Genomic DNA, 14,023 nt, shown 5'->3' on the forward strand with positions numbered 1-14,023 from the left:
TCATACTGATACCAGCAATCCAAGCGATTAAATTTGATGGCTAAATCACTGTCGCAGCAAAAAAAGAAGGCCACATGGTAGATCCATGTTGAAGTTGATGATATCCAACTCCGAAGACGCCCAAGATCACCTACATGCAAAAACCTGTCAAAGAGAAGCCAAGGAAAGAAGAGCATGGAGCAAGGAAAAAACCCTAAATGGACATGAGAGAGAAAATATCCAAACACAAGAAAAAATGTATTTACAATATGCAATATGAGATGTTAATACAATGAGGGAGCTCGAATATAAAGAGCTCTAGGAATCTTCTAGAACAAGCTAGAAGATGCTAGGAGATAAGTGTGACAACTAAGCATACATCCAAATGAGGTGGAAATTCCTCGAACAATGTGAGAGGATAAGTATGACTTAGGAGAGAAAAAACTCTCGTATTGTCAACAACTTATAACAAACTTCTAGACTACAACTAATAAATAAAATGCATTTACCTAAGTACAATTCATTTACTCTAACACCCCTCCTTAAGTGCAACTTAGGGAAATGCCTTAAGCTCACAAAACTAAGATGAAATGTAGGATGGGTCCCAAAAATAAGGCCATGTTAGGTACCCATGAACAATGCAACTTCTGAAAATAGGGAAAGAGAGAAAACCACGTGGGGAAAACCCTCTCCCAAAAAAGGTAAGAACCTAGTGAAGAACTGAAGAAACCTCCAACTAGGAGAATGTCCCCTAAAACAAGAACAAAGAGTGATCATGAAGAGCATCATTGAAGCATGAAGAAGCCGCTAATCTGCCATTAAAAAAAAAATATTGATCTGAAGAACCTCCATGGAAGAAGAAGGTACAAATCGAGCATGTCTATATGGTAGATGATCCATCTCACCGAAATGCATAGGTAGCCAGCCACTACAATCACCTTGTATATAGGATCAACCACTAAATACATAGCTCACACTATCGAACCATCAAAACATGGATGCTTTAGAATAACAGCATAAGCCCCCCTTAATGCAGATGGGGTGAGATGATAGGCAACTGAGAAGATGGGCCAAAGTCTCCTGCAGACAAACCAAGAACAATGAGAGAGGAAGAGGTACAAACACCTATAAAGACATGGTCACAACGACGCTAAATGGGGCTAATGTCGTGGAACAGACACTCACTTGACAAAGGGAGAATGCCTAAAATAGAAAACAACTATCCCCCCCATGGTGCTTTATGAAAATAGTGCATGTACAACTGACTCAAAACAATGTTCATGACCTTCAGAATGTAAAAGTGACACTTTATCTTAGTGCGATACAAAAGTGCTTACAAATGATGTCTACAATGATCAAAACCAAAAACAAGCTGATACAAAACATAGTACAGCCCAAAACAAAGGATCCCATACCAAGAAAATGATTCTTAGACTTGGAACACCCAAGATATCTACCATAGACTAAAAATGCCAAAAAAATGATAGAAAGAGCATGGGGTAGAATCTAAAGGAAATGATAGCATTTCTGAAAAGTAGAGAAAACTAGCTTTCTAGAAATATCAAGTTTTCAAAAAATGGGGATGGGACGCAAAAGATATGGATGTCGAAGTCAAAAATAGAACTTTAGACTTCACCTAAAAAAAGGGCAATAAAAAAATCAAAACCTAAAAATACATGCACCAATGTCTTCGTCTTGGAACTAGCTTTTCGGCGCTTCTTTCAGATCGTAAAAATACCTCTGTATGCTCAAGTTATGGCCAAAAAAAATAGTAGCTCCAAAATAGAACCTAGAGAGGTGCATGCAAGGTCTGATGATGCCACGTGGTAGATCCACATGGTAGAAGTTGACGTGGTAGGGGCCACATGTCACACGCGAACTTGACAGAAGACCCACGTGGGCACTGACTGGAGACATTGGTGCAGGTATTTTTAGGTTTTGATTCTTTTTTATTGCCCAAATTTTCCCATGTGGTTTTCTCTCTTTCCCCACTTTTAGAGGTTTCATTTCTTTGCTCTGATACCATGTTGGAGTTGATGAAATCCAACTCTGAAGATGCCCAAGATCACCTGCATGTAAAAACCTATCAAAGAGAAGCCAAGGAAGGAAGAGCGTGGAGCAAGGGAAAAATCCTACATAGACATGAGAGACCACAAGATATTGCTACACAAGAAAATATGTATTTACAATATGCTAAATGTCTTATGAAATACAATGAGGGAGCTCAAATATAAAGAGCTCTAAGAATCTCCTAGAACAAGCTAGAAGACACTAGGAGATAAGTGTGACAACTAAGCATACATCCACATAAGGTGAAAAGTCCTCGAACAATGTGAGAGGATAAGTATGACTTAGGAGAGAACAAACTCTAGTATTGTCAAAAACTTATAACAAACTCCTAGACTACAACTAATAAATAAATTCATTTACCTAAGTAAGCTTAAGTAAATAGAATAAATAATTAGTAAATTAATTATTTACTCTAACACTCTGATCTTAGATTCATGAGTTCTTCATTTGCACCAATGAGTTGATCAATAAAATCTTCTTGCTGAATGGATAGTTGATTGATTTTATTGTTCTTCTCTTCTATTTCTTCTATGGCTTTGTCCTTTTGTTCCATGACTTCACATAGTCTAACTGATTGGATTTCTTGTTCTCTCTTCAACTTTATTACTTCTTCTTGAAGAGTAAGATTCTTCTCAAGTAGATCTTTGATTGCTTCATTAGCTTTATCTAAATTTCTTTCTGGACATATGTCTTCAATTCTTTCTTCAATGTAGAGATTGTCATTTTTTTTGTTTTGCTAGTTCCTTCCTTCTTTGCAAATATTGAGAGAGATGGTCCTTTTCTTTTCTTATATTTCCAATAGCCAATTCCAAATTCAACTTCTCATTCTTAATAGCCTTTTCTAGCTTATATACCTCCATTGCTTCTAATCTTTTCTCAAGTTGTTAAACTTCTTCTTTGAGAACCAATAGCTCTGATACCAATTGTTGGAAATATAAGGTAAAAAAGGTTACTAAGAGGGGAGGGGTGAATCAGGAACCAATAATTTTTTTAACTTAATTCACCAATTAATCCTTCATATAATATCCTGATCTAATTGCATGCATTAAAGAATGAAAATAGTAAAACATTCATAACACTTTGATACAAGATATGGTGACCCAGAAACCTTCCAAATAGAAAGTAAAAATTAGGTGGAGATGATACCCACAAGCCTTAGTACTATAGTAAAAATTTGGCCTATCAAGGCTTACAATTGATCACTTTTGGTGATCTACCCTATTAGGAGCAATAAGGACTATTAGGTCCACCTTGTGAACGGATTTACAAAACATACAATGAAGTATGCACTTAGTAAGGAGATTTATCAAAGAATTTTAAGTCTACCTTGTTAAAGGATTTAACTAATACACTTGTTAGGATGAACTAGTGGCTGATCTTTGATCTACAACTCTAATTTGATAGTTGAGATTCTTTTTAATGTAAAGATCACCTTGTTGTGATAGATAAATATTTATTGTCCCTTATACTACTTGTAGCCTTCTCAATTCACACTTCTTCTCATCATATACACTTCATACATACATTTGGCTATGATATAATTCATTACATATATACCAATCCAAATCATAACTCATTGGAGTTAGCTACAATACATGTTTAAATCAAAATCCACAAAGTTATCCCAACTAATGTCACTCGAATTCAAAAGACAAACTCGGTGATGTTCTAATACTTGGAAACCGCTATCAACACTTGGCATCATCATGCACTTGGTAGACGTAGAGGCTCGGTCCATAGTAATCACTTTCAAGTAGCTTGAACTTAGAAAATAATGTTTGACATAGTGAACATTGAGAAACTCAACATTAACTGAATCACTCATTTGACACTCTATTAGTTGGTGTTTTAACCTCGATTTTAAAACTTGATAACTTGGTCCCCTTGATAACTTTTTCATATTTTGCCTCTCAGTCTCCCCTAATTCGTGTTGAAAAATGCCTTATGGAGTCTTGTTTCAAGAAGGCAATGTTCAAATTTTTGTTATAACAACAAATCTAGTAACACATATGCCAAAACTTGAGATTGAAAAAACAAGTTCAGATGGTACAAAGCAGTTCTAAACCTCTTGTACATGTTGAACAGATGTCAATGATTCAATGGTTTAGAGTTTGAGTTTGTAGAGCTCAAATTCTAACTTTATTTTTAGATATACACCATTTTCAGACATGGAATGTGAATTTAGATGCAAATTCATTGGTTGGCTTTCAATAGGTTCAATAAGTTCAGTGGTTCCATTATGTAATTTCATGTTGTAAGTTCCTTGGTTTGGTTCCAATATTCAAAATGCAAATTTCAAGAATATTATGATTCAAACTCTAAATTTAAAATTGAAGTTCAAGTTCGAAGGTTCATGTGATTTAAGAGGTTCAGAATTCAAAGATTTTGTTTTAACAACTATAATAAGTTTTCTAAAAATTGAAAATCGGGTCTCAGTATGGGGGTCATAACTTTCAAACCCACCATTGGATCATGCTTAGTTTTGGATATGTGTGAGTAAACTTAATTTTCTAATTTTCTAATTTTCTAAAATGTGTCTTGATTTGTGAGATACATATGACTGTTCAAAACACTGTTGAATCCACACTAACAGTCACAGAATGCAAATCACAAAAAATTAGTCATATTTCGGGGGCCATACCTCTCAATTCAACTATTTGGTTAGGTTGCATTTCAGATATTTCTTGTCAAACCTAATTCTCTAAATCTACTCCAAATATTGTTATAAAATTCATTATGGATCAAAAGTTATGGGTTTATGAGTGCAGTACTGTTGAATCAACACTAACAGTCACAAAATGCAGATCACAGAAAATCAGTCATATTTTAGGGGTCATAAATTTTAATCTAGCTGCTGAATTTGGATCATTCCTAGATATGTTTTAGGATTCCTATTCTTTTAAATATTCCCCACACGGTTTGTCAGATTTGTTACAGATCAAATGTTATTGGCATTGGAGTGGACTATTAAAACTGTCATGACAATTCTGAAATGATGACAACATTTCATCACCAGTAAATGCCACATGTCCAAGTCTTCTTATGAACATTATAAAATGATATCCATAAATTCTTAATTATAATGTTTATAAAGACTTTATGTTATAGAAGGAAATGGATAAAGGAAAGTGACCATGAACAATGATCAATGGAAAGGAGATTTAATTTATGATAATTTTCAAGAATTAGTTGTATGAACTGAATTGAAATCAATAAGGAGAAAGATAAATATGTTAGTTGAAGATAAAATGGGGGTTCCAACTTTCAAATCCTTTCTTCCCTAAGACTCTGTCCTAGAGAGGAGAGAGCCATTTTCCTAGATTTTCTAATTTGTTGTGTTCGAGAGTTCCACTATTTGGGCAGACTGTGTGCTGTGTGAGAAGAGGAATTTTGATTATATGAAGGGGGCAAGTTTTAATTGTAATCAGAGATGCCTACTTTTATTTTAGTTTTCTTTTCTAATTTTGTGAAAATAATTTGATCAGAAGTATTATTCAAAAATAGTATTATTTTTGAGTTGAATGAAAGTTCTATCATTTTGAAGATTGTGTGCTTCAGATTGTTTTCATTCTTGGTTTAGATGTGAATCAGGGCTGAGTAATGAAATCAAATTCTACTACTATATTCATTTATTACAGGGGTTGTTCCTATTTTTCTAATCTTTGTATTTCTTTTAGAGTGCATGTATGTGTGAATATTGTAAGCATTGTTGTATGTTGAATCTTTCCTTTCTATTTCAGTTGTAATAGTTTGCCCCCTATCCAAGAATAGTGTGAGTAGCCTTCACTTTCAGGTTAAGATCTTTCTTAAATCTTATTCATTGTAAATCTAATCGGGGAGTTGTACCCTGTAAAATTCAGAGGGCGCTTGCATAATTCAATGGAAAAGTGACCCAATTGTTGCTATCTTTTTGCATCTTCATTTTTGGGCAAATAAGAGTTATTTTGATGGTTTATTGTGTGAAAATAAATTTGTTTACCAACACACTCCATGGCTTGGTCAACACTAGATTCTCATCACTAACACTATGAGCTTAGTAGACACTAGAGAATATGGTTAATACTATGTAACTCAATTAATACTATGGAGCTCGGTCATCATTAGAGTTTCCATCACTTGCACTAAACAACTCAATAGACACTATTATACTTGGTATGAAGTGCACATAGGTTCTGAAGCTCGATAGCAACTAAATATAGACTGCTTGGCTCAGGAGCAACTGTAGAGCTCAGTAGCAACGTAGCCAATTGACTAAGTGCGAGTCACTAATAGACAAATTCGACCTTAATGTCAATAGAAAAATTATGTGTGAAGGGTCAATTACAAACACTCTCATTCTCTCTTTGTCTTCTCAATGCCCTGTTCTACATTATCATCTACACACTTTTATATGTAGAAAGAGGAGCAAAAAAATATTTGTGTAACAAAAATCATGGGTGGAGGGTAGACTGAAGACTTTCTCATTCTTCATTTGTCTTCTTAGAATCTTATTTTTCATTATCCACATAGAAAAAATTGGGCAAAGTGAATAGAAAATTGTGTTTCAAAGTGACAATGAAAGAATTTAATATTCCCCACCAACCAAGTCTAGTCATTTCCCAAAACACAAAAAAATAGTCATCTCCTCCATGCAACAATTGACATTGTCATTATCCTCTACAAAATTGTTCAAATAAAACTCCAAACACTATAGAGTCCTCTCAAATTCCCCTAATTCTTTCCTTGGAATCACAATTTGAACAACCAAACCCTTCTTCTAAAGTGCAAATCTATAATAAGACATTTGAAAAAGAAACTAAGTGTCCCCTATGACAAGATATACATTTTAGTCTTCTATATAGATGTTTCCCTCCTTCACTTCCTAAAGTAACGTATTCCACCCCTTTAAATCCTTAATATGCATCTCAAGCACTCCTCGCTCTTTCCTCAGTTTCTTTCCTGCATAGTCAACATAAGTGATCATAGCCACCTACAAATTTTTTCTATTGACCCTATGAAAAGACATGTTGTCAATTCATGTCAAAATACTAAAGTCATCATGGAATATAGTATAGCCCGAGTTACCAGAAAAATTAGTGTTAACTGAGCTCTAGTGTAAACTGAGCTAATAGTGGAAAATGAGCTCTAGTGTTAACCAAGTTAGTTTTTCATTCTAGTTTCAGAATGAGAACCAAGCAATGAGCAGTGTCAACTGAGTTGACACTATCTATCGAGTTGTAGTGTCAACCAAGTGTTTGGCTTTAAGTAGTCTCTATCAAGTTACCAATGTTAATCGAGTCATCTTCGCTCACCAAGTGATCAATGTGAACCAAGTGTGTAGTGTCAACCGAATGCCATAATTTTCATTATTCACTGTGTTTCCCGAGTGTCAGCATATCATCCAAGTGGATAATTGGACCCAAATATCAGCATTGAAATGACTTGGTATATTATTGCTTGAAACTATTATGACATGTCTATAATTGACTTGTTAAAGCAATTATTTTGGATGGATATAAATATAAGTTACTTTGTTTATCCAAATGATGTGTGTGTATTTTGAAGAACATTGCTTAGAAGTGAATATGAAAGAGCAGAGTAATTAGAAGGCTAGAAGCAGTATACATGAAAGATAGAGACTTGTTTATCACAATTAGGTGATCAATTTATACCAAGGAACTTATTCAACAAATCAAGTTGCACAGCAAAGATCAATCCACTAATTCATCCTAATAGGTGCATCAATCGAATCCTCTAATAGGGTTGACCTAATAGTTCTTGCAAAATATCTTAACTGAGTACATACTTTATTGTATTGTATAAATCCTTTCACAAGGTGGACCTAACAGTCCTTATTATTCTTCATTGAGTAGATCACTATAAGTGATCAATTGTAAGCCTTAAAAAGCCAACTTTATTACTACAGTAGTGAAGAATTGTGGGTGTCATCCCCACCCCAGTTTTACCTTCTACTTGGAGGGTTTTTGGGTTACCAAGTCTTGCATCAAAGTGTTATGGTGTTATTACTTTATTGCTTTATGTTTCATGCATGCAAGTAGATTAGATAATCTAATAAAGTGGGATTAAGTGAAAGAAGTTTGAAGTGGTTCCTGATTAACTCCCCCTAGTCACTCGATCGTCATTACATTTCCAACAATTATTATCAAAGCAAGGTTCTCCTATTAGAAGTTAAATAGCTTGGGAACAAAGATCAAAAGCAATGCAAGTGTACAAGCTAGAGAAAGCCATTAAGAATGACAAACTAGATCTACACCTGGCCATGGAACAAATCAAGAAACTAAAGAATCAACTTTCTCATTCCTTCAAAAGAAGAAAAGAGTTAGTAGTATAGATGAATGACAATCTATACACAAAAGAAATAATTGAATATATTTACAGAGAAGTAAGTTCAGATGAAGCATATGTAGCTATAGAAGATCTACTTGGAAGGAACCTCATTCTTCAAGAAGAAGTTGGGAAATTGAAAAGGGAATAGGAAATTCATTCAGTCAGGATATGTGAAGTTATGGAACATAAGAACAAAGCTGAAAATGACAAAGAGATGGAAGATGAAGACAAACTATTACTCAACAATAGATTAGAAGAAAAGGACAATGAAATCCACCAGCTCTTACTACATTAGGTAGATATGATAAATCAATTGAATAATGCAAATCAAGAAGTTGTCAATTTAAGGACATAAAATGATAAGACTCAAAAATGATCTAAAAGCATAAAAAGAAACTAGTGAAAGAATGATGAGATCACAAGAAAGCATGGATCAATTGGTTGAACTATCTTAGAAAAGATACAAAGGGAAGGTTGGATTGGGCTACATTAAACAAGGAGAACCATCACAACAAGGAGCTCAAACCAAAAAAAGACCTACATGTAATCATTTTTTAAAGTTAGGGCATACATCAAACAAATGTTGGAGCAATAGAAAGTCAAGATTTATTGGTAAATGTTACAATTGTGCAATAAGCTGGGTCATAGAGTAAGTGAATGCAAAGACAAACCAAGGTTTGAAGGTAAGTGCTTTACATGCAACAACCAAGGTCATAAATCCTTAGAATATATAACAAGACAATGGAACACTAGTAAAATATGAGGAGTATTTATCAGTTGGGATTACAACACTTGGTACAGATGCTATCTATGTGGAGAATATGGACACATTAGAGCTAATTGTATGAGGACTCACTTTAGAAAAAGGAATCCTACCAAAAGATGCTATGTATGCAAAGAACTTGGACATCTAGCAAAGAACTGTATGAATCGAGCTACAGTTGAAGATGAAAAGAAAACAAAAGTTGAGAAGATCAGGACTCAAATGAAGCAACAATGGGTGATGAAATCTCTAGAGAGACCATACCAAAATAGTGAAGTTATTGATGCCCAAGCCAATGAGTTGGGTGATATATCCACCTCCGAGTAAGCATTCAAGAAAATCATTGGAATTACAAAACAAAAAGAAGATCTCACATTAGTTCCGATCAAGTAGAAAATCAAGTCCAAAATAGCATATAAGATGCATAGAGGAATAACTATTTTTTTAAGCCTTTATCAAGTAAGGTCAAGTTATATGACTTAACCGAGTCATATGACCTAATTGAGCTTTGCGATGACAAGATTGTGCCGAGTTGGAGTAAATGATGTTTTAACTGAGTTTCTTGATAGATGAATGATTGTTGAGTTCAACATTCATCATCTAAGCTTACTTCACCTACTCTAGTACATTGCATTAATGAGGCCCTAAAATTTGACATTCTGATAAAAGGAGAAGTCAAAGGTTTATTCTTTCACCACAAATTCAGATATCAAAACTGTGTAGAGAATTCTTCAGGCCCTCGAGCGATCTTAAGTGAATTCATTAATCAAGAAAAGTTGTAAGTGAATTTACCATCCAAAGTTCTTCAACCAAATATTCTGGTAGATTCATCAAGCACAAAGGTCGGGAAGGGTTCTGAGATGTTGGTCACAAATGTAGTTTGCAAAGCACCCAAGTTCAAACTATATCCCACAATCGCTGAAGAGAAGGTTCTAGAAGGAGCACACTCAACCATTCCTCCCAAGGTACTTCTCATTCATGATCTAAGGTCATTTTATCACCATTCAATTCAAGAATTGGGTAATTTTGAGCTAGATCAGGCATTCAATGCATTGTGTGAGAATGAAGTGTTGAAACTAGAACACATGCATCTAGAAGTTAAGGGTTTAACCCAAATCCTTCATATACTAAGGAGCTTTCAAGTAAAGCAGATCAAGTTTGTATTGGGTTGAGTCCATGACATGACCTTCTGGCTCAAGAAACTAGTTCCAATCACCAAGAAGATGATCGATCAAATAATTGGTTATCCAATGATGGAGAAGTGCAAGGCAACCGAAACTCGAGGACATGGAGAACTCGGTAAGCTAAACCTAGTTGAATAGGATGATAGACGCATGAAGTTTAATAACATGACTGACATGGAAATTAAGTTTGGCATTCATGTCATGGCTCACAAGATTTACAGTTCAAGCCGACCCAACAACGTGCCTTGTGAAGTAGTTGACCTAGCATATAAAGTTGTGAAGAAGAACCTATCATTTGACCTCACCAAGCTTCAACAAATTCAATTGAGAAAGAACATGGAAAACATCCGAGCCTCCATGAACAATTCATGTAAATTTGGCTCTCTTATGACGTGTTTATTTTTTTATGTGCAAATTTTTTCCATCAAAAGGAACTATTGTATGGAAGAAAGACACCCCCATGCTATATCAAATCAATGATTTCATAGATGAAACAGGTGAGAACTTTGATGATATCATGGATGCATATTTTGAGAACTTCAAGAGGAAGTTACAAAATAGGTTTAGGATCCCTAAGCAATTGGTCGATGATTATGAGCAAGACATCTATTTCCTAGTTGATTGTGACAAAGTGCATATTTAGGTAGTCAGACCTAAGATTGCACGGGTGAAACCTTTGGCATATGAGGTGAACATTGATGAAACTAGAGACATCATTGTGACTCTCATCAATGAGCATGTAGATCCTAAAGCTACCTATTTTAGAACTTATGAAGAAGCCAAGACCAAAATCTCACTTGAGATTTAGATTCCTCAAATCTTGAAGAGAGGAAAGAAAAGGTTACAAAACCTTGAGGAAATTTACCAAATTTGATTCCCCTCTCATGCTTATTAAGAGAAAATGTGATGATATAGAAGACGAAGAAGAAGAGGAAGAAGAGGCAAATGAACCTCCAAAGAAGAAGGCAAAGATACTATCAAGCAAGGTCTTCTACCCTATGATCACTGCCACTAAGCCTAGGAAGCCAATAAGGAAATTAAGGATGGATGATGATGATGATGATGAAGATAACACTCCAATCATCTCACTGAAGAAGCCTCCTCCAAATTTTGAGGAAAGGTTGAAATTAGTAAAGGAAGTGGCATGGCTGATTTCAAATTCTTGAAATATGAATCCAGAAACAAGGAGGAGCAAAAACAAATTGAAGATGCATTGGTGGAGAGAATGGAAAAGTGGAAATATGACCCCATTGAACTCAAAGGGCAAGCTCCTAAAGCCCTACTAAAGGTTGCCTCTCACCATTGGGCTAATGTAGTCAAGATAGAGAAAGACATTAGAGAGCAGACCCTAAGAAAGCTAATGCCAAATCTCTCTAAGAAGGAAGTAAAGGAGGCAATGTCTAAACATGAAAGAAGATAGACTCCTAGATTTGAAGCCTTTCAAATTTTGTCTAATAAAATTGAGGATGTTGTACAATCCACATCTAATTTGTGGAAAAATATTTTTGACATAAAAGAAGAGGGAGAAAGTATGTGTATATGCATATAAAGAGAGATATGTATAATGGAGGAAATATGTATAGAAAAGAAATTGTACAAAAGATATGTAAAAAGTAGATAAACAAAAACAAATTTTGGAAAATAAACAATAGAGTTTTAGTTTAAGTTGCAGAGTTTTTAGTATAAATCGTGTTACAAAACATAGCACATACATAGGGGGAGCTTTATTCAAAGATTGTGATTAAAGATTTTGAGCATCACACGTGTTTTTATCACTAATGCCAAAGGGGGAGATTGTTGACCCTATGGCAAGACATGTTGTCAATTAGTGCCAAAACACTTAAGTTATCATGGAAGACAATACAACCCGAGTTACTAGACATAACAGTGTTAGCTGAGCCTAGTGTAAACTGAGTTAACAGTGGCAATCAAGCTCTAGTGTTAACCAAGTTAGTTCTGCATTCAAGTTTCAGAACGAGAACCAAGTAGTGAGTAGTTTCAACCGAGTGTTTGGCTTCAAGTAGTGTCTACCAAGTTACTAGTGTCAATCAAGTCATCTTTGCTTGTTGAGTGTCAATGTGAACCAAGTGCACAATGTTAACCAAATGCCATAGTTTTCATGTTCCACTGTGTTCCCTAAGTGTTAGCATATCACCCGAGTGGATAATTAGACCAAAATATCAGCATTAAGCTAACTTGGTATATTATTGTTTGAAGCTATTATGACATCTTTGTAGCCGACTTGTTAATGCAATTATTTTGGATAATTATAAATATGAGTTACTTTGTTTATCCAAATGATGTGTGTGTATTTTGAAGAACATTGCATATAAGCGAATATGAAAGAATATAGTAATTAGAAGGCTACAAGAAGTATACAGTAACGGTAGATACTCATCTATCATAATCAAGTGACCAGTTGTAAGCCTTAAATAGGCCAACTTACTACTGATCAATGTCATCCGTCGATGAGCGTAGAGCCAATGGCAACTACTAATGAGCCCAAACAAGAATATTACGCTTAGAACATATCTAAATAGTGATGCATTACCTGCATAATTCGAATAAATACGGTTCAATATAGAGATGTTGACTCCCTGGTCACAACACATTTTTATTTCTATTCTCAATGTAAGATCATCATACAGGGGATGGATCATTTTTAGTTGTAGAGCACCCCAACCCAAGAACCTTCAAAACTTCCAATATGGTTAATGCAAATAAAAAATAACTGAATGATCATAACATTTATAGAATTTATATTATATTATAATATTTAACCATTTTATAGTGCAAAATATTATATTTGCATTTAATTTAATGTATTATATTTAAAATTTATATTTTTAAAATTTAAATAGAATAAAAAATATATAATTTATATATTATAAGTTAATATATTTTAAATTTTAAGATAATAGATATTAAATTATATAAAATATAGTTGCAATTCATATTATAATATTTGTTATAATATTAAAAAAAATTAATTAATTTTTTATAATTTTAAGAATCTTGTTTATTTAAGTTTTATATAATATTAAATTAAAAAATTTATACAACATGAATATCTCCAAGTTCAAGTTTTTTAATTCAATTGATGCACTTTAAATGTATATCTTAAAGAATGATAATAATGTAAGAATCTCAATCTTTATTAATTTCTATTTTGAATCATTTTGTTTTTTTGTGATGGTTTCACTAAGTAAATCAAACAACAATTTTGACAAGAAAAAATTTCTACAATCCATGATAATTATTGTAAGAATTTATGGGTTTGATTGTGTATAGATTTTTGAATCAATGTTTTGAACCACACTTCGTGATCCATCATCAAGGTGAAGCAAGAGAGAACAAGGAGAAATTCTTACAATAACAATTTAGGCATTCAACATTTGTTACATTTACAACATTATTGGGTAAGTGGCCTATCATTTTTCTTCTAAGACAATAATATATGCTAAATCAAGTGCCACGTAGTGGCTTGTATTTTCCATATAATTTTTGTAATAATTGTAATTGAAAAGTTAAATAATAAATATAGAAATTTTGTTTATAATAGTCTATCTTTTGAAAACAAAATAGATTAGTTAATTGAAATAAATTTTAAAAAATGTTTTAGCATTAGTTACAATTATTATTTTTCATTTATCTCTAAGAGATTAGTTTTAATCTTATAGATTATATATATTTTTGTTTA

The sequence above is a fragment of the Cupressus sempervirens genome, chromosome 4 (assembly GCF_028749045.1).
Source record: "Cupressus sempervirens isolate cs-2001-9-10 chromosome 4, ASM2874904v1, whole genome shotgun sequence".
In the NCBI taxonomy this organism is placed as follows: domain Eukaryota; kingdom Viridiplantae; phylum Streptophyta; class Pinopsida; order Cupressales; family Cupressaceae; genus Cupressus; species Cupressus sempervirens.